The following is a 26,892-nucleotide window of genomic DNA, read 5'->3' as shown; positions in this document are numbered from 1 at the left end:
ATGAAAATAAAACATTTGTACTTACAATTAATTCTTCCTTTTGTAGTGCCAGTCACTTTCTCTAACTAAAAACCAGCAGTAGTCGCCCATCATATGAGGATTCCATTTACTTTGATAACGTTGCTCCATTTATTGAATGTCCTGATGGAATCGTTCCCCTTGTTCGTCACTTACAGCTCCTAAATTCTCGGGGAAAAATTCCAAGTGGGAACGAAGAAAGTGAATTTTCAGGGACATTCTACATCGTAACCTTTGATAGCTATCCAAAAGCTCTTGAACCAATTGACGGCAATTTTCTGACTTATGTTTTCTTAAAAATCCATACACCACTTTACTGAAAGCTCTCCAGGCGAAAAGTTCATCATTATTTAACTTTGTCTCAAAGATGTTGTCCTTTAGTAGTTTCCGAATTTGTGGCCCGACGAATATCCCCTCTTTTACTTTTGCTTCACTAAGTTTTGAAACTGACTTCTAAGGTACGCAAAACCTTGTCCATTCTTGTCCCAGGCCTTAACAAAGTTTTTCATTAAGCCTAATTTTATATGTAAAGGCGGCAGCAGAATTTTTTCTGAATTAACTAAGGGAAAATACTTAACATTGTGTTTCCCTGGCATATATGTTTCTCTTGGGGACCATTCTTTTTGAATGTAGTGTGATTCAGTTGCCCTACTGTCCCACAAGCAAAGAAAACAACAGTATTTTGTAAATCCTCCCTGAAGCCCCTGTAATATAGCAATGACCTTTAAATCACCACAAATTTGCCAACAGTACTTGTTATAATGTATCACAGCTAACAACACAGACAAACTTTCATAATTTTCCTTCATCTCTACGGAATATGCCATTGGAATTGATGGTTTAGTGTTCCCGTTATGTAGCAAAAGAGCCTTAAGGCTTGTTTTAGAAGAGTCGATAAACAACCTCCATTCTTCAGGGATGTGTTGGAAACCTAGTGCATCCATTAAACTATCTCTATTTGTACATGCACAGAGGGAATTTTGCATTATATAGTAACCTGAAAATTGTTCATGTCGGTTTCTGAAAATTGAAATTCTGGTGGTAGGAGCCAGTAAATTCCATTTTTGAAATCTCGATCCGAGCAACTTAGCTTGTTGCTTACTCAGATTTAGATCCCTCACTAAGTCATTCAGTCTGGACTGGTTAACAAGGAGAGGTGTGTTTTTGGTTGGGCTATAGTTTGGATCAAAGGAAGTTGATGGTTCGGGCAACTCATCTACTTGCTCTTCTGCTGGAGAAGATTCTTCTGACTGTGCGTACGGATCAGGGATTGGGAGTTCAGGTCCATGTGGTATGAGTTTTAGAGCGGATGGAACATTTGGGTACTCAATATTAGATTTTGTTCGTTTAGAATGAAACCAAATTTTTGTTAGACAGAAATAACAGTTTTCAGCATGACTGGTTGGTTCTCGCCAGACCATTGGCACCGCAAAAGGCATAGCTCGAGTTTTATCGCTACTTTTCCACTTAATAAGAGTAGAATAGCATGTTACACAGCACACATGGGGAGCCCACGCACGGCGCTGACTTTTCACAGTATATTTTCCACACACGTAACATAAAGTGTTCGGTGAGTTTATACAGGCCGCGATCTCTTCATAGCGGAGAAAGAAAACAAACACGCACACGCACTTACGACCACTTGTCACAGGTAAATCCAAATTAAAACTAAACTTTCAATATGCATGCAGTTATACAACACTTCCTTATCTATTTGCCATGGACCTGACAATTTATCAGTAGAGTCCGATTTTGCGCAGCTTTATTGCATCAGCTAAACACGTGTTGTTGTACAGTTGTATCAATGCAATCACATGCCAGGTGTAGAAAACCACAGACCTCTTACTCCATGTCGTATACTCTCATAATTCGTATTTGTGCTTGTATGGGTAAATGAAATTGTGTTTTTCTCTTTCGGTGCAAAGAACGCAACATCACGTCTTAAAATAAGTTGTACAAACAATATACCTGCAGCTATATTTATTTTTCTAGAAATAATAATGCAATTGTTCTGAAACTTGCGAGGTTTCTTAAGTATAAATCAAAGTTTTATATGGTGTCATTTTTGTATTTATATTTCAAGGGCCAGTGGTACGAAAATTTGGAAAAAAGGTATATTTTGAGGGGATTTCTAAGCCCCCTCCCCTTGTCACGCAAAAACTGTGGGTGATGGAGAGAAACGGATTGCACTTTCGAATTCAGCGACCAAAGTTCCTTTAGGATCAGATGTTTTCTTTCATGTGGCAAAAACATTGTTTACTAGTGAGATATTGATTTATTGAATTGATATAAATCTATATTCTGGCGCAATTCCCGCTTCTGTATCACTATATGAACAGTGACATGAGACAAAAAATCTACCTTTTTAGGGAATTTCCCGAAAAATCCCTCTAGAATTTCCCTCTTATAAAAATGGCGGACATAGTGTATACATCATTGTAAAGTATGTTTCATTACAAATCCAATGAAGTATAAACCTTGCTTATATTGTAATTCCCGTGGAAGTTACATGTGAGTTTTCTGCACCTATTGTATATGGTAAAATGGACAGTACACATAGCATATATTTATAGAAATATATTTATTTCTCAATGAAGAATGATGCGACTCAGATGAAACTTACAGGGTTTACTAAGTATAAATCAAGCTAACCTACAATATAATTTGTATGTTTATATGCCTAAGGGTACCCGAGATAGGGGTACAAAAATGAAGAAAAAAGGAAATTTTTGGGGAAATTTCCCGAAAATCCCTCTGTCACGGGAAAACTGTGCGTGATAGAGAAAAACGGATTGCAGAGTCGAATTCAGCGGACAAAGTTCCTTTAATATCATGTGTTTTCTCTTATGTGGCAGAAAAAGTTAAAATTTGTTGACTAGTGTAATCTATTTTCATTAAATACCTATCTTCTCAGGTCCACTGGACATGATTGTGGAATGTAACACTAGACAACTGGCTATATTTCATTTGACTGATATGTGATGTGCCTCAGGATGTTATACAATATTATTACCATACTACTACTCTCGTATCGTTCCAGTCTCTTCTTGTCTAAAACATCATTACATACGATTATATAAAGATTCGTAAATTTCATATACAATACATACGTAATGATCTGGCCACATTTTCTTTTCGATTTTTAGTTTTTTCAGTTCAGGAATGAATATATATTCCAGTTGTTCACGAAAATTTGGTTTCGTTTCCATTTGGTTTGATAAAGTTGAGCAACTTATTCAAGACTCAAAACGGAGATCAATACATTACTTAACGTATCATTCCTGCAAAGCAGACGCCAGACATGCTTCTTGCTAAAAGGTTTTAGTTTTTCTTTTTTTCTCTTAAACATTAATTTGATTTCTATGTTCTTTGTGATCCTTGGCGCCAAAATTGTCGTCTATGACGATTAAAGAATAAGTAGACATTCAATGCTTGGAAACACGCAGATAAGCTACAATGTATATTTCTAGGATACACGTGGAAGGACGGTGTTGATCAATATTAATGGTAAAAGTAATTCACTTAATTATTATAGATATGTTAAGAAAACAATTATTATTGTTAGACCTAACTGAATTCTGTTCTTCCTTCGAAGCTACTAATAGCGTAACCAGTGTTGAAAATTTTTCGAAAAAAATTCCGATTCATAAAAACGTACTCCACTTATCCCTACATCGTAGTTTCGCCTAAAATTTATTGGTAAGGAATAGTCATCGACGTGGAAAATTTTCTGCTATCAGTGATCAAGTAACAATTCATAAAATTAATCATAAAATTGATTAAATTCATGTATAGAAATGTTAGAAAGTGAAAGATCTTTTAAAGAATATGGAAATTTTCATGGCTGAGACAATTTCCAGTACTGTGTACTAACAAGTGAAACAATTGTCATGAATCGAAAAATTGTCTGTTCCGTATGGAAAAATTCAAAAACCTTTCATGAGTCGGAAAATTTTCATAATTTTGAAACAAAAGTAAAACAAATTTTTGTGAATCGGAAAGTTTTATTGGCCTGTTGAAACAAGTGAAAGGAATTTTCATGGATCGGAAAATTTTCATTACGATGTAGAAGCAATTGGAAAAACTTTTCATAAACCGGGCAATTTTGGATATTATGTATAGTGATATTAGGTGGAAAATTTTTCACTATATTTAACTGCACATTGAGCTATAAAATTGAATTCCTTAATAGGAAAGTTAGGCAGAAATAAATTGTAATTTTCCAATTAGCTTTCGGGACCCTGAAAATTTCATAATACTACAAGTTGGGAAGTAAAAATTTACATAGTGTTTCTTTGTCTGTCTGTTTCTTTTTTTCTCTCTCTCTCTTTCTCTCTCTCTGTGTGTGTGTGTGTGTAAAGTGCAGGGAACATAAATTGAGTTGGTAGAGAACAAATATCCCATTCCATTATTTAAAATGTAACAAGAAATCGGAAAGAAACCTTTGTGAATTTACCGATTATTTCGAAAACAGAAAATTACACTATTTCTTCACATATAGGCTTGCCTATGTAATGAAATAACTACATAAAAGTTCCTTATGAAGATTATTTTTGTAACAGAAAATAAGAATAAATGGTTTGATTTTATTGTGTTTAACACTAGTAAATTATCATTTCAATATTGGAATTTTGTATAATCAACATCTTAAAGCAGAAACTACCATTATTATGCATAAAAATGTATTCGAAATAACAAGTATTGGATAGAACAAATACATATATAACGAAAAAGACATATATTTTTGATTTTGTAAATTAAAATGAAATGACTTGTAGCTTTTAGTACGCAGCGCTAATAGCGCAGCATTTTACGTTTCTTTTATTATTTTACTTGAAGAACAACTACACAAATCAGCTTCCTTGTTAGTTATTTTCCACTTTCTCTTCTGAATGAATACATATATGAAAAAATAAATGTTTATTTCTAGAAAATGGCCAGTATTAGTTTTCATGAGTTACTTAAACTCGAATTTTGGGTAGTCAAAAATTTAAAGTATGTACTTTATATTATCTCTACTTATTTATGTGTGTTGCAAGTATGTAAATAGAAAAGTAGTAAAGCTATGAGAAAACTTCTTACGCATATTAAACTGATGAAATATGAACTTGTGAGATCAAAGTTGAATTCTGTGGGAAGAACACGTTAAAGTTTTTGAAACATTTTTGCAGGAATGAAGAATCGTTAGATTTTCACTCCATGAAACTTTATAGACAATATTTATTACCAATAAATTTTATGTCTAAACAACGATGTAGGAATAAGTGGAGCACGTTCTTATGAATCGGAACATTTTCATTATTGGTAATAAACTTGAATTTTAAATAATGGAATGGGATATTTCTACTCTATGTATTCCCTGCCCTGAACTTGATGTATTCCCTGCCCTTTACACACACACATACAGAATAGACTTGATTTTGAGTTTGACGTCTCTTTCAGCAGCGAGGCTATATGAAACGGGACCTACTGATTAACGTGGAATCCGAACGACATGAGCCCCCGCCGGGAATTGAACCCAGCTCTCCCATGCCAAAGGCGCGTATGGTAGCCGCTAAGCAACAAAAGAGCTCGCAGAGAGAGGGAGAAACACTATGTATATTTTTACTTCCCAACTTAAAAACCATTAGAAAATTTTTTGGTTCCCGAAAGCTAATTGGAAAATTATAATTTGTTACTGTATAACTTTCCTCTTAAGGAATTCAATTTTATTGCTCAATGTCCAGTTATGTATAGTGAAAAATTTTCCACCTAACATCCCTGTATATATCCAAAATCCATAATATCCAAAATTGTCCTTCTTACGAAAAGTTTTTTATCACTTGTTTCTACATCGTATTCAAAATTTTCCCATCCATGAAAATTCCTTTCACTTCTTTCTACAAACAATACTTTCCGATTCATAAATACTTGTTTTACTTTTGCTTCAAAACGATGAAAATTTTTTGACTCATAAAAAGTTCTTGAATTTTTCCATACACGACAGAAAAATTTAGATTCACGACAAATTGTTTCACTTGTTCCAATATAGTACTGGAAATTTTTTCAGCATGAAAATTTTCAGATTGTTTAAGAGATCTTTCACTTTTAAACATTTCTATACATGAGTTCAATCAAGTTTATGATTAATGAGGAATTGTTACTTGATTATTGATATTATTTAGGACGGAAAAGTTTCCACCTCACATCGCTAAGGGTAACATACGTAAAATCGTAGCTTTTAATATGCATTCGTTTCCGAGTAAGATATGTACACTCCGCATCAAAAAAATTGCGACAGCTAACGCAATTGTGCAGCTAGGCCACAAAATATACACCTTCTTATCCAATAATCGTATCTGGTAAAGAGACCCGCTCACTCTCCTCCTGTCTTTTCTTCCATACTTAAATTAGCAAACAAGATCAACGCAATTCTAATTTCAAACTACACATGTATTAGTATCGGTAAAATGAAATAACAAAATCGAGACGAAACTTGATTCATATGTTGATTTAGGGAGAAACTGAAACAAACACAATGAAAAATTGAAAACAATGGATATCTATTACGCAGAGGTTCAGAAATGAGGCAGAGAGAGAAAGAGAGAGAAAGCGAGAGAAGAAGAGAAAGAAAAGGGAGGAGAGATAAAAATGTGGAATTTTAAATTTAGTAAGAAAAGAACCTGACCTTATAAAGTTCCGTTACCAGAAATCCAACAGTAATATAGAAATAACGTTCGTTTATATATATATATATATATATATATATATATATATATATATATATATATATATATATATATATATTTTTTTTTTCAGGACTGTTCGAATATATAGATGATGCTTGAAACATTCATTAAGTGTCTTTCATAAAGGATAGCATACCCAATTTCCAGTAGAGCTGTAGATCTCACAGATACATCTAAGATAATGTCGAAACTTTAACACACATGCTTCGTTTCTGCATGGTTCGGTTGTAAATTCGGTAGTGCTCATTGGACGTACTGATGCAAACTATATTCTAATAAACCCAGTAGGTAACATAGGTCATATCTTCCATTTCAAACTAGACCTATAAATGCGAAGTGAACATAAAAAGGAGAAAAATGAAAAGACTAGGAAAGAAGAAAGAAAGATAAAATTGAATGAGTGCTATTTTACTGCTAAATTTTAATCAGAAATGTCCTATACTAAAAGTCCAAACCGTATCATAATGAAAAGTTACAAATGTGCAAATGGAAAATTGGATGTCCCTTATAGATGTAGCAGACCTTGCATATTTCAAATTTCAACGTGGGTTATAGGATGGAAACAATAATGGCTGCAAACAGAGATTTATCTTCTTTTGGAGAACTTATAAAGCATCACTGGCGAGAATTCCAATAAACAGTGTGTGTGTTCTTCAGCATACACTATAATGATAAGTATGTTTCATATTTGTATTCGTCTCTCTCTTTCTGTCTCTCTTTCTTAACGTCGTATTTCACTTCTCCCCCTCTCTCTCACGTACACACGCACTTCATGTGCGTGTGCATGTTGCAAAGTTAAAACGGTTCAAGAGACCGATATACGTGGTCTGGAGAATGTATTTAACTGGCAATTTCAGCGTTTTTCGTGCTCTTGGCATAACATCTCCAGTCCTGGTCATGTCTCAAAGAAATACTGTTTAAACGCAAGGGAATAAGCAAAATATGTTTTTTATCATCTGAATTACCGAGTCTCAATCGATTTACCGGGTCACTAAGGGTTCGAATTCTCGACCCAGTGGTGGTCCATAAGATAACCAACATCATCCGACTGACAGTATGATCAGTTGAGCTCTAGCGTGTTCATTCTATCTGTGCAAATTACAGCGTTATATCCTCAAGAGATGAAAGTGATGCGGGATGTTCGGAACTGATAATTCTAGAAAATGGCAAGCTCTTTGGTTATTTGATAACAAAATTTTATTTATACTAATTCGACACAAATTTGTTTCCATCCTATAATTCAATGTGATTTATTCACGTTGAAATTTGAAACATGCAAGGTCTGCTACATCTATAAGGAACATCAAATTTTCCATTTGAACATTTGTGACTTTTCATTATGATACGGTTTGGATTTTTAGTATAGCTTATTTCTGATTAAAATTTAGCAGTAAAATAGCACTCATTCAATTTTATCTTTCTTTCTTTCTTCCCTTTTCTTTTCGTTTCTTTCTTTCTTTTTTTGTTCACTTTGCATTAGTGGTCTGGAATGGAAAATATGACCTACACTACCTACTGGGTATTTAGAATGTAGTTTGCATTAGTACTTCCAATGAACACTATCGAATTTACAACCGAACCACGCGGAAACAAAGCATGTGTTAAACTTTTTGACATTATCTTAGATGTGTCTGTGAGTCTTATAAAAAACAATCGTTCTATATTTTTTTCTAAAAATGTAGGCGACAGTCATTAAGAATTACTTATCGTCTTTTCGGGTGCAGTATATGACAGGTTCGACATTACGTAGACGTATTGGACCCCCATCACATACTTTGGACCCCTCAAAGCTAACATGCTGTTCCTACATCTGGCGGGTTTCAAGGTTGCTTTCCAGAACGTTTGACTTTGATAAGCATTGGTTCGCCTCATGTGGAAGTACGAGGGCCGTTCAGAAAGTAAAGAACGATTGCGCATTGCGCTCGGCGCTGACCCCTTACCATTGCGACCACCTGCGCAGGAGTTATCTCCTTCCTTCACCTCAGTGTTAGCCGAGTCTCAATGTTGTGCGGTCACGCTACTTGTTTTTGCAGCGATTCACAATAGCAGTGCCAATCAAAAATCCCGCCAAATGTGAAGTACGGAGTGTCATTCGCTTTCTGAACGCGCAAAAAGTTAAGCCTATTGAAATTTATAGGCAAATAAAGAATGTTTATGGTGATGGTGCAATTAACAAGTCATCAGTGAGGAAATGGTGCATTATGTTTAATCAAGGAAGGACCAACGTGCATGAAAAGATCGGAGTGGAAGGCCATCACTTATTACGAAAGAAGTGAAGAATCAAAGGAATAAATTCCCGAAAAGTCACTTATTCCCGAAACTTACGAAATTTTTGGGTGGAAAACAGTTCACAAAGGATGAGAAACTCAAGCAAGCAGTGACAGCCTGGCTGATGAGCTGCAGATCTTTAGCGGCAGATGAGTTAAACATCGGCATTGTAAAACTGGTCCCACGTTCTAACAAGTGCCTTGACAACTATGGCGATTACAGAAGAAAGTAGAGTAAGGTCCTGTGGTTTTGTAAATAAAATTTTGTGCTGATATTTTCTGTTTTTATTTAACCATGCCAAAACGTTCTTTACTTTCTGAACGACCCTCGTATATTGTGTTCATCGTGCATTAAGTAACAACCAAGACGGATGATTTGGAATGTATTTTTCTTCTTTTACGCACATGTGTGTGTGTTGATGTGTGAATAGGATTGCCAACTCTGTAAAGTAATAAAAAAAAAACGGCACCTTCTCAAAATTCCCTATGATATTGGTTTAGGCGTGAAGTATCTGTGTTCTGACCTATCCATGGAAAGGAAATGTACACTGTGAGCTTAAAGTTCTCCCTTATTATAAGAATTTATTACGGAATAACCGTTGGACAGAATAATGTAAATTCTGGTCCGTTACGTAGGTTAGTATTACAAGTTTTTTAAAGACCAATAGGTGGCAGTAGTGCTACCCAAGAGTAACGCAGTACTTTACTTGGCGCGCGCGCGTTAGTTGGCGAAATGGCATCGAAGCATTGGCCACTGGGTCGAGAATTCGAACCCTTAGTGACCCGGTAAATCGATTGAGACTCGGTAATTCAGATGATAAAAAACATATTTTGCTTATTCGGGTTAGTTGGCGAAATGGCATCGAAGCAGGAGAAATCGCAATGCGTGCTGTGGAACCACGAAAGCAAACCGCCCATCAGTAACATTAGTAACGTAAGTGGTCTTAAAAAAGCTTCTAATACTAACCTATATAACTGTCCAGTATTTACATTATTATGTCAAACGGTTTTTTAGTAATAAATTTTTGTAATTAGGGCAAGACTTTATGCTCACCCGTTACTATAGTGAACAAAAGTGCATTAGCACATATATTCTGTATGTTCTTAGAACATTCAGTACTAAGATTAATAGATACATTGTGCTATAAATGTGAAACTGAAATTGATAAATCGGCTTTGATGAATTGATTGTATTAACAAGTAACTACCATTTCTTTAAAATTATGGAAAGAAATGAACAAAAGTATAATGATCTTTATGTGACAATTTTGAAATTGGAAAATGAAATTTACTCTGTAAACATACACGGAGGGCCATATGCAGAATTGTTTTGACGTATGATTAGCAACATAGTAAAAGCCTGACTAGTGCAGGAAACATATGCTAGTTGAACTCTTTAGAATGGCACTAATCTCGCGTCAGAACAACTCTGCATAAGGCCTATAGCCTCTACTTCAATTACAGGAAATTGTTTTAAGAAGTTCTTTTCCACTTTTAATAAATGTATAAAACTCCTTCAAAGTAAATTTCATCCCTGTCATTTATCTAAAATTATCTAAACAGGAGAACAAAATATATTAATCGTAGATAGATGATGAAAGGTAACTCTTTTGGATTTACGGAATGACAGTTACTTTTTCAATATCTATACTTCGAACTAGATGAAATCGCTTCGAACTATATACACAGCCAACACAGCTTCGCATCTGCTTGGTATGGATTCGATGAATTCTTGGGAGATATTGTGCCACTTATCCAGAATAGCGATCTGCAGCTGTGGAGTTGTTGTTGAAAGTACTGGCCGAGTCGAAATTCGTCTGACAAATATATCCTAGACATAATAAATGGGACTGAGATCTGGCATAGTGGCCACACATCCAAGCCAGCATCTCATCCACTAACAGACGTTTGCGAGGACGAGTATTATCCTCTATAAAAACGAACGAATCAACAATGGGACCAGCATAAGGTAGCACAAAAGTTGCAGGATTTCATCCTTACACCTGCGAGTCATTAAAGAGCCATTGTAGATGGCATGGAGCTTAGTGTGCCCAACAATGCAGATTCCTGCCAACCATAAATCCAGAATCGGAAAATCATATTTTGTGCAGCCTTATGCATCATATTTGACATCTGCCGCTGTGACTGACCAGCTTCCAAACTATCAATAATTTGCCATGCAAGCGATTCTGTGAAATCACGTTGTTAAGCCATTTACCTTTGTACACTCTTTCCGCACTGAACACTCACAGTGATCACAGATGACTCCTCGAGCTTGAATGCGTTGGCAGTGTGACACTATAAAACATACTCTAGCAGCACTACATCATTGGTCATTTGCAGAGGTGTGTGGAAATGTCCTTTTTCACGTTGTGTATTCATGCTATTTGGATTGTACTCTGAACTGCACCAGATACAGTGTTGTCGCACAATTTCGTAGAACATTGTTTGTAACCTGTTATCCAACTTCCTAATTGCCTTGAGCAGTGTATAGTGGCATTTAAAATTTCTGGGGATTTAATTATTCAACTGAAACATGAAATAAACCAACACATTCAATCATGAACTTCATACTTTATGCGAGAAAAAAATATATAGCTAAGGTGGTTCATTTATTGAGGTCATTGCTGATCATAATTCTTTATCTGTCAACCTTTATCTAACTCTGACACTGCATATGACTATTAAAATTTGTAAGCTTTTTCATACTATTTGCATAAATAGGTCAAGTACAGGTATACTGACATTGACTATTCACCCTTCAAATTTTAATTTTTTTCCAAACGTAGACCTGTATTATTTCCCTTTCGAAAACTTTTTTCATTTGGTTTGTTACTGTTGGGTTATAAATATTTAAGTTCTTGAAAGAAAACTCATGTTTTGTATTAAACTTTGTTTACGTAAAGCAGAAAGCAATGTAAGATTTTGTTGCGAATTAGTATGCCAAGAACGTTGAAATCGTTTCGATTTTACATATCTTCACCGCTACTCTCTCTTTTAGAAATATACCCGTATGAATACTTATAAAAGTCTCTAAGTTCATCATTACGGATATACATCATAAGAATTTCAAAACTAAGAAAGTCCTTCATGTAGTTGATATCGAAAACTGAATATCTATTAGAGTCAGTTATAACATTTCAGTTAACTATGTATGATCGTTTGACAAATATTTTTTTCAAGATAAAGGTATCTTTTGTATCATTATTTTGTTATGTATACAGAGGATAAACTATTGCATATATGTCAGCAATTTGAACATTTGGAAACACATATAAACTCCAAATATTTCTTTAAACGATATACTATATCAGTTGGATCAAAGTGCGTAGAGTATAATCTCTTTCAAGTATTTCTAAAGCTTTCAGTTGTCTCTTAAACTACATCCCTTATTTCTCATAACTAAGAAATGTGTCTTTTATATCCAGAATATTTATTATAACATACAGATTTAAGACTGAAAATTAACATTCTTCACCTTAAAGAATCCGAATTACACTTCAACATATTTCTGAGTAGTTCGGAAATCTAGTGCACCGAATACGCGGGGATAAGATAAATGACATATCACACCGAGGAACTGGATGTTACTTGTCTTTTCTCTGCCCCGAGGAACCCTTCACTCAGCAAAATTACTGATGTATTTTTTCTAGATTGACACTTAAAGCTGATATCTGCGAAATTAACGCATTATAACTACACAGGAAAAACATGTGTTAAAACATATATCGTAGGTTATCACTTAATGTGTTAGTTTTCCCAATCAACCAAAGAGTAGTATCTTATTAGAAGTTTACGCCTTCTTTTAGAGAAGGGAATTTGTAGATAGTCGGATAAAGGAAAACGAATGGACTATGAGAGGTATACCAAATCGTATGGGGATGCTGCTGAGAGATGAAATGAGTTGCAAATCACACTACAACACATAAGGAATGTTATAGAACAAGTAAGCACGTGTTTGCCAAGGTAGGTTCCAAGACATGTTGTAGACAAGGGGAGTTCATATTAGTTACGGAAGAAAATCATTGTGCGACGTAAAAACGACGTTTTAGTAGGTTAAGTGATTGTATTCTTATCTTCTAATCGTGGCAAGATGTTGTTCATATGTGACATGCCGATCAAATGTTACCTCTAGATATGTTATTGCTTTTCTAACTTGGATAAGAACTTCGTCAACTTAACCCTTTCAGTCACGAATTTTTGTTACATGGTAAAAAAAATTATAAGCTTGTTATATTAGGTTATTTGGACGTATTAAACATAAAATACACGAAAGTTTTAAATTTTACTTTGTAGTTTGCGAAATTCGGACCGTGCAATATATAGGACATCGTGACTACAATTACCTCGGGTAGTCCCATATATAGGACATCGTGACTAGTAGTAACAGTAAAATCTAATATTACAGAATGGTATCAAATGAGAATGAAGTTGATTTGTATCTCATATTATGCTTTTTTTTTTATTCCGTAATGCGTTACAAATATATAATTAAACATAAACTAAAGCACAAAACTTTATATCATATTCATATTATGAATTAGAAATTCTCTTTATTCCATTACTTTGTATGGAAAGAACTGAAACAGTTTTTGCCTTTAGCTATGCACAGCGCTACTTTGCACTTGGAACACACAATGTATGTTTTACCTTTGCAACCCTCTCTTTTACATTTTGATTGGCTTTCCTGCTCAATGTACTCTGGAAAATGGTTGAAGCCATCAAAACGAACGTCTTCTACTGGACGAGTAGCGGGTACTCTCTTTGGGTACCCGATATGACTTCTTCGTGCGAAAGCCTACCCCTCTTCCTACAATCCTGTCTTTTAGATAGAATGAAAGCTTCTCCAACATACTGGCGAAAGTGAATGAGATCCATCAATCATCAATATTCGTGAAAAGAAAGTTCGCAACTTTTTTTGTACTGCGTACAAATTCGTTGCATAAACCATATTTTCAGGAAGATCTGCAGTGAAATATCTTTAAAAAATTTGGGTTGGATTTCGTAACTCCACGATATCATCCGGTGTATTTACAAAAGATTCCATAGGCGTTGTCTCAAAGCTGGATCCTTGAATACAACTTATATCCTTTTTCGCGGTTAGTTCTTTGTCACAAAAATACTGTTTCTGAAATTCCTTTTCAGTTAGGCACGTATGGATGGTAACACTCTCGCTAACAGATTGGTTACTATTTACGTTCACACAAGCAAGGTAATTATTTGACTGCAAATAGAAACTCGGATCATTGTCTCGAACAGGATTTGATTCCAATTCTTCGAATAAAGGCGGCAACTCACTGTCGTCCAATAGCAATTCAGATCCTTCAACTGGAGAATCATCTCTAAAATCCTGGAGCTCGTCACCTTCTTCGTCACATAAATCTTCTAAATCTGATACATTGCCATTTTCGATCAAAGACAGAATCTAATCACAACTGAGTTTCTTTCTGTTTGCTCTAACTCCTGGTTCACCTTTTCCACAACACCTGATGTATTCTTCATCCATTTTCAAACGAGCGAAGATAAAACGCGTCAAACGTGTAGCATCAAGCTTAGCAAACTGCGTACACAATGCTTTATTCACGTGTGAATCATTTTCTGATTCCGAACCGATCAGGGTAGTAACAGTCACATTGTCCTATATCTAGCACGATTTTTTAAAAGCACGTGGAATGAAACCTTTAGAGTATAAAGTTCTCAAAACTAACTAATTGATATATTTTGTATCTAATTTATCAGGAAAAAAATAAAATTTGCGAATTTTCTTTTGTTTTAAAGCTCTCGACCTGTTTTTAGGTGAGCACTTCTTCAACTTCGTTGTTTAATGAAACCCGCCTTCTAAATATTCATGACAAGAATTACAATTTTGTATAATTGTTGTCGGAACTTCTCGATACTAAAACAAAGACCTTTTAAATATACAACGGGATAAAAAATAGCATGTGAAACGAAAATATAAATGAATAAAGCAGGTTTAAATCCACTGTCCTATTTATAGGACGAGGTGACTGAAAGGGTTAAAGAGTCTCTTAAACTACATCCCTTATTTCTCATAACTAAGAAATGTGTCTTTTATATCCAGAATATTTATTATAACATACAGATTTAAAACTGAAAATTAACATTCTTCACATTAAAGAATCCTTGTTGAGGTGTACTCTAGTCACATTCGGAAGAAAGACAACTGCTTGAGTTTTAGAAGAATTAATCTGATGATGCTACTATTTACGCCATCGACAGAAATTGTCTATGATTGCCTGTAATGGTGTATTGATTTGTCGGATGGTGTTGCACAGTGCAGAAAAGACCACGTTATCAGCCTATTGAAACATATATAGATTTTTTGGAAGATGAATTATATCTGCAACAAACAGGAGATACAAAAGTGGTGATAATGCCGAACCTTCAGGTACATCAGAAAGTAGAAAGATTGGATAAGATAGTTAGTTGATTGCTTATAGAAACATGGGTAAGGTTATGTGTCAAAAAAACCCAATATGAGGCAAATATAGAGAATAAGATATTAAGACAAACAAGTTTGTTAATAAGAACAAGGTTCCAGACCTTGTCAAAGGCCTTTAATATATCGAATAAAAAGAGGTAAACATGGTTAACGGTACAATAATGGGTGGTGATTAGACTGGAACGATATTACTTTTTTTCTATCCCGGGGGAGAGAAGACTTTTCATGTTGAGGACGATGGTCGAAGTAGCACCCTAGGTAGTGTCAGTGAAACGTTTAAGATGATTCACAGGATTACATGATTTGTTTTTAATGTAGTTAAGATGAGAAAGTCAGGTGAAGTGGTGGTCAAAAGCAATACCAAGATAAGTGACTGTTTTAGATGCACAGACCTGTGGATTTATAACTGACAAAAAGCAATGGATTTCGGTGAGTCCAGGAACGCTTGCGAGGTAACGGGAAAACTATTACCTGTGTCCTGGAAGCATTGATGGTGAGGCGCGATTTACGACACCATTACAAGAAACGATAAACAGATTCCTGTAAGATGATGTTGGTATGGCTGATGGTGCTACCAATGGCAAAGAAAGAACTATCTTCGACATATTGGAAAGAATGAACGTCGTCGAGAAGAGAAGGAAATCGGAAACAAATAGTTAAAAGACCAAGGTCAGAGATGAGCCTTGAGGGTCACAAGAATTCAAAAAGATGGGATGTGATAAATAATTATTGATGTTAACATAGGTGGTACGACAGGTCAAAAAGTGAATAATAAAGCATATGTAAGGCATGATGGATTTAAGTTTAATGAGCTTGAAAATGAGAGCAAGATGCAAGACTTTATGGAATGCTTTTTTGAGGTCAAGTAGAAAAATGAAGGAAGGTCAGACGGAATTCTATTAGAAACTTTGACGTAGAAGGTGATAGTTAATAAAGCACAACGGATGGAATTCGGCTAGAAAAGATAGAATGAAATGGTGTGCATAGGAACATGGATGAAACGTGTGCAGGAGGATGCGCTCGAGGATTTTACTAAAAGTGACATGAAGAGATCGTATACTTATATCTAGGTAGGTATAATTTTTGGTAGGTTTTATCTTTTTAGGAAACATGAAGGATTAGTTATTTTCCATCCGTATGAAAAAAGGCTTTTTAAATTATAAAACTATAAGCAAGGAAAGAAGCAGAGAAATAGGATTTTCTTAGATATGGCGATACTTGAAGGAATCAAAACCAGTAGTGGCACTTCATTTATGTCGAACAACTGTGATTATGTAAGTAACGGAGATAAGATATGAATTCATGTGGCGGTAAAAGATGGCTAAGATTTTGTTGAAAAATAGAACTCGGAGTGTTGATATGATCAACTAGATAAGAAAAAATGTGGTTATCAGAGATTGTGCAAAGATGTCTTGCAAATAGTCCCAAAAGAAGTTGGACTTAAATTGATCAAAGGTGCGTGGGTGTTGATGATGATGACCAGCTAGTGGGAATATATAAACGACTATGCCACTACACTTGTATAATAGTAATTTGCCATATTTATTTAACTATCTTTCAATTACTAGAATTCTTCCTATAAATCTTTATTCTAACTCTGTGCACCATACACTCTCTGCTTAATACTAATCACATTTATAATTTCACTTGTGGAATAAATTTCTATGCTCTAAATCCACCTCATTACACATATCAAAAAAAAAACATTTGAAACATCCGACATTATGAATTACATTACTTACACATCTGACTTCACTAACAACGTAAAGACCGTTCGCATATTAGCGAGCACTTTCCGCCCAAATATATTTCCGAACAGCATTCACTTCAGAAGTCAATCATGCATCAATAGTTCTCATGTATATGTGATTTATAAAGTGAGTGTGGCAACATGGACATAGAGCTCATTCACGTAGTGGAAGGTTGTAGATCTACTACGACTTTAGTAAGATATGTGTGATAGTGATCTCAATCGGCTTTGTCAAAAGGTGGAATTTGAATCGTGTGAGGAGCTACAAGTGATCGAAAAGAGATAAGATGATAGGAAAACTTGAACGGAGGGTGATCACTGCCGAGGAGGTGGAGGGCTGTGATGGTACCATTAGAGGTGAGTGTATTGGGAGTGATAGCGACATCGAGGGTGGTATTTGATATAGGCCTAGTAGGACTCGGAGGAAATAGAGAATGCCAGTAAAATCTTTGAAATCTTTGAGTTTTGCTTCCAACGTTATGCCCACTAGGCTAAAGGAGATGATTATAATGAGAAATGAATGAAATGGTGGAATAACGAAAGTGGGAGGAAACGGGAGAACACCGAGAAACCCCACGCACATGTTGTTTGAGAATGCCAGTAGTATGAGTGACGATATGGTCTGAGAATTGTGTGCGTTCAGTAGGAGTTCGACTATGATCGTTGATATCAGTGGGGATGATACAATGATTACTGGTATAAGACTTATAACTGAATAAATCAAGTGGAAAATGGTGGCCAACATAAATAGTGGCAAAGGCGATTATAATAGACTTGAGGTGTGTACTGTAATGATGATATATTCGATTAATGAGGAATATAGGAAATTTGATGTTGATATTGTATGTGATTGCAAAAGACGATCGCTGCGCCGCCATTGGCCGGTAATACTTCTACTGTGTTGCCATGATGAAGTAGCATTTAAAGGGGAATGCTACAGGGAATAGTTTCGTTAAGCAAGTCTCTTTGAAGAAGAAGACTGATATTCGTTCTTTAAGTAAAACAGTTTTTTTATAGAGTTTTCTTCGTTGGTACAGACAGTGAATATTAAGAAAAAGGAAAACTAAATCCAAAATATTCATATTTAAACGGCTGTTTCTTGTGGCAATCTATGGAACATAGTCATTTGTGTATGTTTCATAGAAGTTGATGTTAAAGCAAATTAATGCCTTCGTGAATTGTTGGAAAATTTGAGTGCTCTGAAAGTGATTAATGTTCTGTAGATTGAGAGTTAGAAATTGAAGAAGTTGTTGAATGGTAACAGGATATGTGTTTGTTTGTATTGGATATGTGTTTGGGAGGGGACTATTAAATCCAGATGTTGTTGGTCAGGCTGTGGTTTATTCTTGCATTTATAGCTATAGACCGTCTGTTGATCGTGAGAAGTGGAATATTCCAGCCGCTGTTGGAGAGCATGATAAGCCCGTGTTTAATGAGGCCCTTTGCAATATTTACAGACTGGTGAATTCTTGCAAGTAACAAAGCTGTGATCGTTGTAAATCTTATGAAGATGAGGAGTATTCGAGCGTGAAGATTCGACTCTATTTCTATATATCATAAAATATATAGAAGTGCCACTAGTAAACAGAAAATCGATAATATTTTGTGAGGAAACAAGTACTCGAATCATATATTTGGCTCCATTATTGCTACGTATACGCATGATTGGCAAGTTCGACTTGGATTTCGTTGTGAAAGTATGATTGGTCGACTCCTCATACAAAATGGCGGGTATTTAGGGGCGGTGGTTGTTTCTTTCATGAAAAGGTGAGGGGTGTGAAGGTAGCATTCTTGCCAAGTATTTCGGAAGAAGCCTTACTTCTATCTGTGTTGGCAAGTTTCCGACCTGGGATTTTAATACGGAGCCGTTTTTAGTTTAGTAACTTCAAGAGGGGTATACTTGGGAGATATTTACGAAGTTGTAGGACGATGAACTTCTCATTAATGTATTTGTATTTTGGGTCATAATGTTGTAGAGTGAATGAATGAAGTGAGTTTTTATCATGAAGTTTGTTGATGAGCAACTGTTGAAATTAATTGACTGGAGTAGAACTAATGTCTTAACCGGCTTCCATGTCTGAAGTCTCTCAAGTATTGTCTCGGTGCTCTTAAGACTGCTGATAGCGAGCCTGTTTGATGGTGTCACATAGAGTTACTGGTTTGTTGAAGATATGGATATGGTGGAGACGTTTGAAGTAGTAGATTGAGTTAAACTACCCTATTACGTTCGCAGTTTAAAGCCTTTATTCTTCCGTTTGACCACCTTCGCGGTAGAAGCGGAGGGAGTGGCAAAGACAGAAGGTAGACGTGAGTGTCGTCCATCCACCGGAGGTTCAATAGAGGCACTTTAGTCTGACATAATGGAGACAGCTAAAATTATGGAAAGCCTTGACATTTTGCAATGATGTGTTGAATAAATGAAATGGAATCTTACAGTTGAACGCCTCGCGTTACAATTATGTGTTGGTTTTTGAGATATGAGGCGAGTGATGGAAAGAACATAGGACTTCCATGACTCCCCCAAATGCCCTTGCTTCAATGAGTCTGACAGAGTGTTCTCTGGAAAGAAGGAAGCTCTGGACGAGGAAAAGGAATGGAAGGATTTTTACAAAATTAATCCCACGTACTTGGTAGCGCTTCAGAGCAAAGCTTTAGGAAAGTATGCATTATTTACTTGTTTTTACAAAGACTTTTATTTCTATCATGGATGGGCTGACGTAGAAGGTAAGGGATTGCTTAAGAGATATTCTTTATTAACAGCTGGAGTGGAACAAATTTTTCAGGGAGTGGTGAAATCATAATTTAATTTTATGTTGTTATTATATACTAATTTTTTATTTATGCTTATGTATATACAGTATAATATACGGTGCTACAATGACTGTAATATTGAATAACTTATAGAACTGAGATCGAACCAGAGAAGCATAATTATCTTTAAACTATTACTTATTTGTATATATGTGTTTAAGAGTTCTTGCTGAAGAAAAGGAGCCTGGTACACCTGGGTATGAACTCAACATTATCGTGATCCAACTAATGTGTCTCTTGGATCTTTTCGATTGATTGATTGATTGATTTTGAGCTTTACGTCCCGTTCAGCAGCGAGGCTATATGAGACGTGGACCTACTGATAAACGTGGAATCCGAACCACATGAGCTCCCGCCGGAAATCGAACCCGGGTCTCCCGCGCCAAAGGCGCGTACGCTAACCGCTTAGCCACGGAGGAGCTCTTGGATCTTTTCGTTTGACTTTTTTGTGGCTGTTTTATTATTACATTTTTGTGTATCTACTGGTACTTGTTTACTTATATGACAATCATAATATTTTTTATTTGAAAACATTACTTATTTTTAACTAATTTTCCTAGTATGGAATCCGAAGATTCTTAAAACAAAGTGTTTGTACATGATTAAGCAATGGTTGTAGTATTGTGTGTGTCTCTTCTTAGGTTATGAAGTTTGGAAACAAATTGAGGTTATTATATCCATCAGACTAACACCAGTCAAATATTATATAGAAATAGAAATATTACTGTGGCTCAATTATTGCTATCTTGTTGAGAGTAAAGAAAGTGTATTAAACCATCGAACCTTGCAATGAATTTAGCAGCTAGAATAAGTAAAAAGGTATATGATACTGAACTTTGAATATATAAGCTACTTTATAATATCATTACAAGCAGAATTAAGGTGTTGCGTAAGAGGTTTGTAGAAAAATAGGATACCCTTGTTTCTGAATGTGTTATAAGTTAAACCTTGACGTGGGCGGTCACTGATGGTTTCAGGTCAAACGGTATTTCTCTTAACTCTTGCACTACCAACAAAAGTGTACTTTGTACCCACGAAAGTACGACATTTTGTAATTACTCTTCTAAGCGTTTCTTTAACATTGTAAAAAAATACGTTATTCTTCATCATCTGTAGCTAAAGCATAGAAGTAACCAAGAAAGTACTGTCGCTTTTTGTGGAGGTCTGTGTTTCATTGGACCTCACACAGTGAGTTGAATGAGAACAGAGACAATGCGAAAGTCAGTTGTTGGTGTGTTGATAACCACCATACTACCTGGTTGTCCCAATTCAGTTACCCCGTGAACTTGTGTAAGGACAGACTCATCATGGGAGCTCCACAGAGCATCATAAGGTCGTGTGTGCTGTACGAGTTCAAACTGGGATCAAACCCCGATGCAATGGGGCGGAAGTAATAACAGGCCGTTGTTGAGGGTGTCGTGACTACGCTGACAGTGCAACGGTGGTTTAACAAGCTTAAAATCAGTGATGAAACACCAGTGCTGGAAGAACAACACATGTACAAAATGAAGATCTTCAGGCAGCAATTGAGATCGAACAGTGGTCACACATGTGACGAACTGGGATTACAGTTCAGGGTGAGTGGAGAAATCATTCGGCAACACCCCCATCAACTTGGAAAGCACTAGAAGTTGGGTCAATGGGTCCCACATGATTTGACTCCGGGCCAGAAGGCAACGCGAGAAGACACCTGTGTTTCTTTGCTGTCTCGTCTGAGGAAGGAACCATTTCTTTACAGGGTGTTGACATGTGATGAGAAGTGGGTTGTGTACGAAGCTCCAATTCGCCGTCATCAGTGGTTACCATCCCATGAAGCGGTTCCAAAACAGCCGAAACCAGAACTGTACAAGAAGGTCTTTCTATGTGTTTGGTGGAGACTGCTTGCGACATCGTGAATTGGGAACTGCTACCAGCTGGTCAGATCATCAATGCAACTGAGAATTGTCAGCAGTTGAGCCGTGTTCAAAAGAAATCAAGACTCTGGAGCCAGGACTTCTGAATTGCAAAGGTGTAATGGTGTTGAATTTGGATTTAAACAACATCGGAAGTGTTACTGTTTATCTCAGTGACACCGAAAACCATGAATTCGACACTAACATTCCAGCTTTAACCTTGGCAAACTTGAAAAATTGATTGAGATCAGACGGGTGATTCAAGATGTATTAAATCATAAAGATTAACACTATCACTTTTGTGTTTTATATTTCTTTCTCTACCCCTTGTCCTACACTGCACCGTCAAGGTGAAATGATAAAAATCATTCCAGGCCTAAACCTAATCTACGTTGAAAATTTGATGGAAGTTGATCGGGTGGTTCAAGAGTTATTAAGTCATAAATATAGTCACTTTTATTTTATATTTTTTTTCAATATTTAATCTTAAGCTTGTGCCCAAATTCTACATTACACTATCAGGTATTTCATACAAGTATATTTATTCTGTTGATAACCATTTATTTAAAAGTGTTATGTTCTCCATGAGTGTTTGATTAAAATTTGTATATTATCAAGATAATTGTGTTCTGTAAATACTAATTAATTGTATATTATATATGCTATTTTAATTTATTCCATTAAATTCGCAGATTACTTTAGTTTAAATAACAATGGAGTATAAGAAACACATATCTATAAGACAATTTCTGGAGGAAACATCCATTCATGGGATTCCAGAAATAGTGAGAAGGAAACGTCACATTGAAGAAAGGTAAGTCATATTTTTAAAACGTTTACAGTTAATGATATAAATCTGAAATATTTGAAATGTGGTGTTGACGCAAAATGCTGCTGATATTATGGAGCGAAAGCAAAAGGAATGAAGACGTACTAAAGGAAGCTAATGAAGGACGGAAGATCATGAAGATAATAGGAAAAAGAAGAAATAGCATGCTTGGCATCTTATTCGGCACTCTGATTGGATCACGGTGGTGATAGATGGAAAGGCAGAATGAAAATCAGGAAAAGGAAGGCCAAGGATTGAATATTTAGATGCAGTTACGAAGAAGAGACCTTATCGAAGTATAAGATAGCTCTCGCAAGGCAGAGAGAAGTTTTGAAGTTTTCATGTTGACCACCAACCAATAGTTAAGATGAACAAGAAGACAGTTGATAATAAAAATAAGAAGATTTTTTATTTTGAAAGTTTGTTTTCCGACATGTGGCTATGTTTACTTTCATCAATCGCTTGTAGAATCAGAAGTATCATATCGCTATCAGTAATATCAGTATCGCTTCTAAGAAACTTCGGTGAAGTTTCTTTCAGTAGTGATCATCTCTGTTTTAAGACCGTGTGAGAAGAATTAGTCAGAAAACTGAAACTAGATCTCCCAAGATGAGCTTTGGAAGTTTTAACGATTGTTTGTTTTTTTAGTTGCTAATTGTATCGGTAGAAAGGTAATTGTTTTATCTTATTATTCACAAGATGAATATGTAACATTTTAACAACGCTACGTGCTACAATACAGTTACTAACATGGCATTACATCTACCAGTAATAATTGAGCATTTAGTGCAATAGGAACATAATGCAACTGAAGAATGTATGAGTTACTGTCTTCTTATAGGAAAACATAGTAGTCATGATGAGCTGGAAATAAATCTGAAATCAAAGTCAAGTTTCATTAACAACCAGGTGATAGAGACTTTTCTGGAAATAATGGAATTCGATTCTTAAAAGGCTTTGATAAAAGTATTTCCTGTACTGGACGCCTCAATACTATTAGTATATTTGAATGAGTCGTTTTAAAAACGCCGTTTTACATGCAAATGGATCATACCACTGTTTATGCGATGAACGATTTTTATTCTATGTATATTTTCGTGCGGGTTTGAGCGTTCAAAGTTACGAACATCCCTTGTAGGTTCATAGAAGAACATGTATAAATAAATGTGCATAATAAAATAGAGAGTAAAGAGCAAATATAAATGTCGAATACTTCGATAAGAAAATCGTTATACATTTCGTAAATAACAATATCGCATAATCAAAATAAAATGTAGAATGAATTGTACTGTGCAATATTTACGTAAGAGTTTTTATCATATATTACATAACAATTTCATATATTATCAACAGTATGTATTGGATTCAGCATACACTAATTTGATTAGACTTCAATCTGATTTATGTTACTTGAAAATAACTATAGTCTTTGTACTCTCATAAGTATATTAAAAATAACATTTGCAATTTATTTTCAGACTTTTTTGGTTTATATGTGTCTGCCTATGCGTTACTGGAACATGTTACATTATATTAGAATCATGGAGAAAGTATCAGGAGAATCCAACAGTGGTAACAATTGATAAAAAACGAGATGAGTGGAAATTTAGATTTCCAGCTGTTGTTTTATGCAATGATCCTGTTGCCAGCGGAAGACTCGTGAAAAAGTTTGTTAAGAAGTAAGTATTTTGTATTTACTGAATTTCTTAAAATACAATTCGTATTAACACTGGGTATGACAAAAGCTGCTTAATATTTTTGCATCATTTTAGGCAAACTAGATTATTGAACTACTAAATTCACATAGGTGTCTCTTAATATTGTGATGTAGATGCGTGTTTTTTCTTTAAAAAATCTTCCTTCCCGCTTTGATATGTCCCATATAGGCCACTACACTTTGCGCCTAGAGCAGACAATTCAGTGCAACTTTTCTCTACCGAACTGCCAGAAGTTTTGGCGATTTAATAGGTAAATCTGAGGTTTGACTACTTTTTAATTTTGACAATAAATGGGGTAATTTAAGCAAAAATTTCTGAGCTTTTTATTGCTTTGCTCTATAGTAGACGTGAAAAGTTGGAGCTCACTGCCATAAGGAGTGTTCTGTATGAATGTGAGTGTGCTTTCGAAAGGCAAGGTAGATTGAACACTTATAAGACAGTAGCGATAAAGTACAAAGAAAGTAGTAGAGAAAGTAGTAGTAGAGTTTTAAATGTAAGTAATCAATTTTGTCTTCAATAAAGTTTTCGTGATAAATTTATACTTTTCAGAAAAGAAAACAACAAAGATGGTCTGTATACCTAAATTGTCCAAACAAGTTTTAGATGATAAGGCACAATTATCACTTAGTAGTTACATGCTGGAACATGAAGGAATAACACAGGATTACACCTAATTGCAAATAGTAATGGATTGTTATACAACTAACAATTTAGTAGTCTTGACTATTATTGTCAGTAATATATAATAAATTTATGTCACTTAACAATAATGTTTATGAAGAAATAATAAAAATCTCTATCTCAAATATTCTGGCACTCAACATAAATAATAATAATAGTCTTTATTTGAGCAGATTTAAGAAACAATAGAGCACTTAGTGTGATATCAGGATAGAAACGTAACATAACTAAAGAAAAAATTGAGAAATAATATTACCCATGACAAAAAAATCAAATAATCAGAATAGGTTTCTTTTATGGTTGTTAAAAGTTACAAGTTTAATATTATTAAACGCTTACAGGGATATGGGATTAGAAGTAAATGCAGAAAAAACTAAATACATGGAAAGTCGCCGGCATCAAAATACTGCAAATTATGGATGTGTGAAAATATCAAGTAATAACTTCGACAAAGAGGATAGTTTCAAATACAGAAGTATATAGGATCAATATTAACAGACCAAAAATTACATGCACTGGGAAATTAAATATCGACTGAAAGCAGGGAATTCGTGTTATTACTCAGTTCAACATTTTTTGTTGTTGCAAATTCTGTTAAGGAATTTGAATATTAAAATGTAAGCGTTTAAGGTTGGTAAAAATGTTTTAACGTAATTAAAACAAATAGAACAAACAACGAATAAATTCTCAGAAAGCCAGTAAAGAACATGCGGAACATACCTGTGTGGAATATGGATAGCGACAGTTAAAGCCACTGTTAGCCATGAAAATGTTATCGGGTTACTTTATTAACGAAATAGACAGACATAATCGCAATAGTTATCTATTGCAAAAAAGGATTAGAAAATAATTTTCGTTCAAAAGTTCTCGTATTGAATAACGGATTTACGTACGTACTAACATTACAAACATAAGGTCTACCATATGTCCCTAACAAAATAAAGTACTAATTGTAGAACTACATTTAGTAGAATATTGTAACAATCATTAATTTAAATAATGGGTGAAATCTAATACAGTTTTCCTAAATTTATCTGCTTACGAAATCTTCAATAAGATCTTCTACTTCTAATATAGAAGAACTCAAGTTGAATACCTTCTTATATTGTGATTTTGCACTTCCTAGCTAATACTACGTAAGCAGTATTTACTACTGGTAAAATATAGAATATAAATAAAATAATGAACATTTTACTACTACTACTAATAATAATAATAATAATAAAAATAAATATTTTGAAAGAAAATATAGGTGTATTTCTGTTCCATAAAATGGTTTTCACTTCAATATATTTTAAAGCACGGCTAAAATTAATCTAATTAGAGCCATCTTAATATTATCTCCCATCTGCGACAAGGTCTTCCCCAATGGATGGTTTCCGATTGGATGTCCAGAAAAACCTTTATGTTTTTATTACTTTCTTCCATTCTACTTAGATGACCTGCATACCTGAACCTCCTGGACTTGAGGACCCTAACAATGTTTGGTAAACGGTATAAAGCATGTAGTTCTTCATTATGAAGTTTCAATCATTCCCCATTCCCGTACGTCTTGGTTGAGTTGATTTTGAGTTTAACAACCCGTTCAGCAGCGAGGCTATATGAGACTTGGACCTACTGATTAACGTGGAATCCGAACCACATGAGCTCTCGCCGGGACTCGAATCCGGGCCTCCAACGCCAAAGGCGGGTACGCTAACCGATTAGCCACGAAGGAGCTCCCGTATGTCTTGGG

Source organism: Thermobia domestica, chromosome 5 (genome assembly GCF_964235325.1).
Source record: "Thermobia domestica chromosome 5, izTheDome1.hap1.1, whole genome shotgun sequence".
Classification (NCBI taxonomy): Eukaryota; Metazoa; Arthropoda; class Insecta; order Zygentoma; family Lepismatidae; genus Thermobia; species Thermobia domestica.
This window is presented reverse-complemented; position numbering follows the sequence as displayed.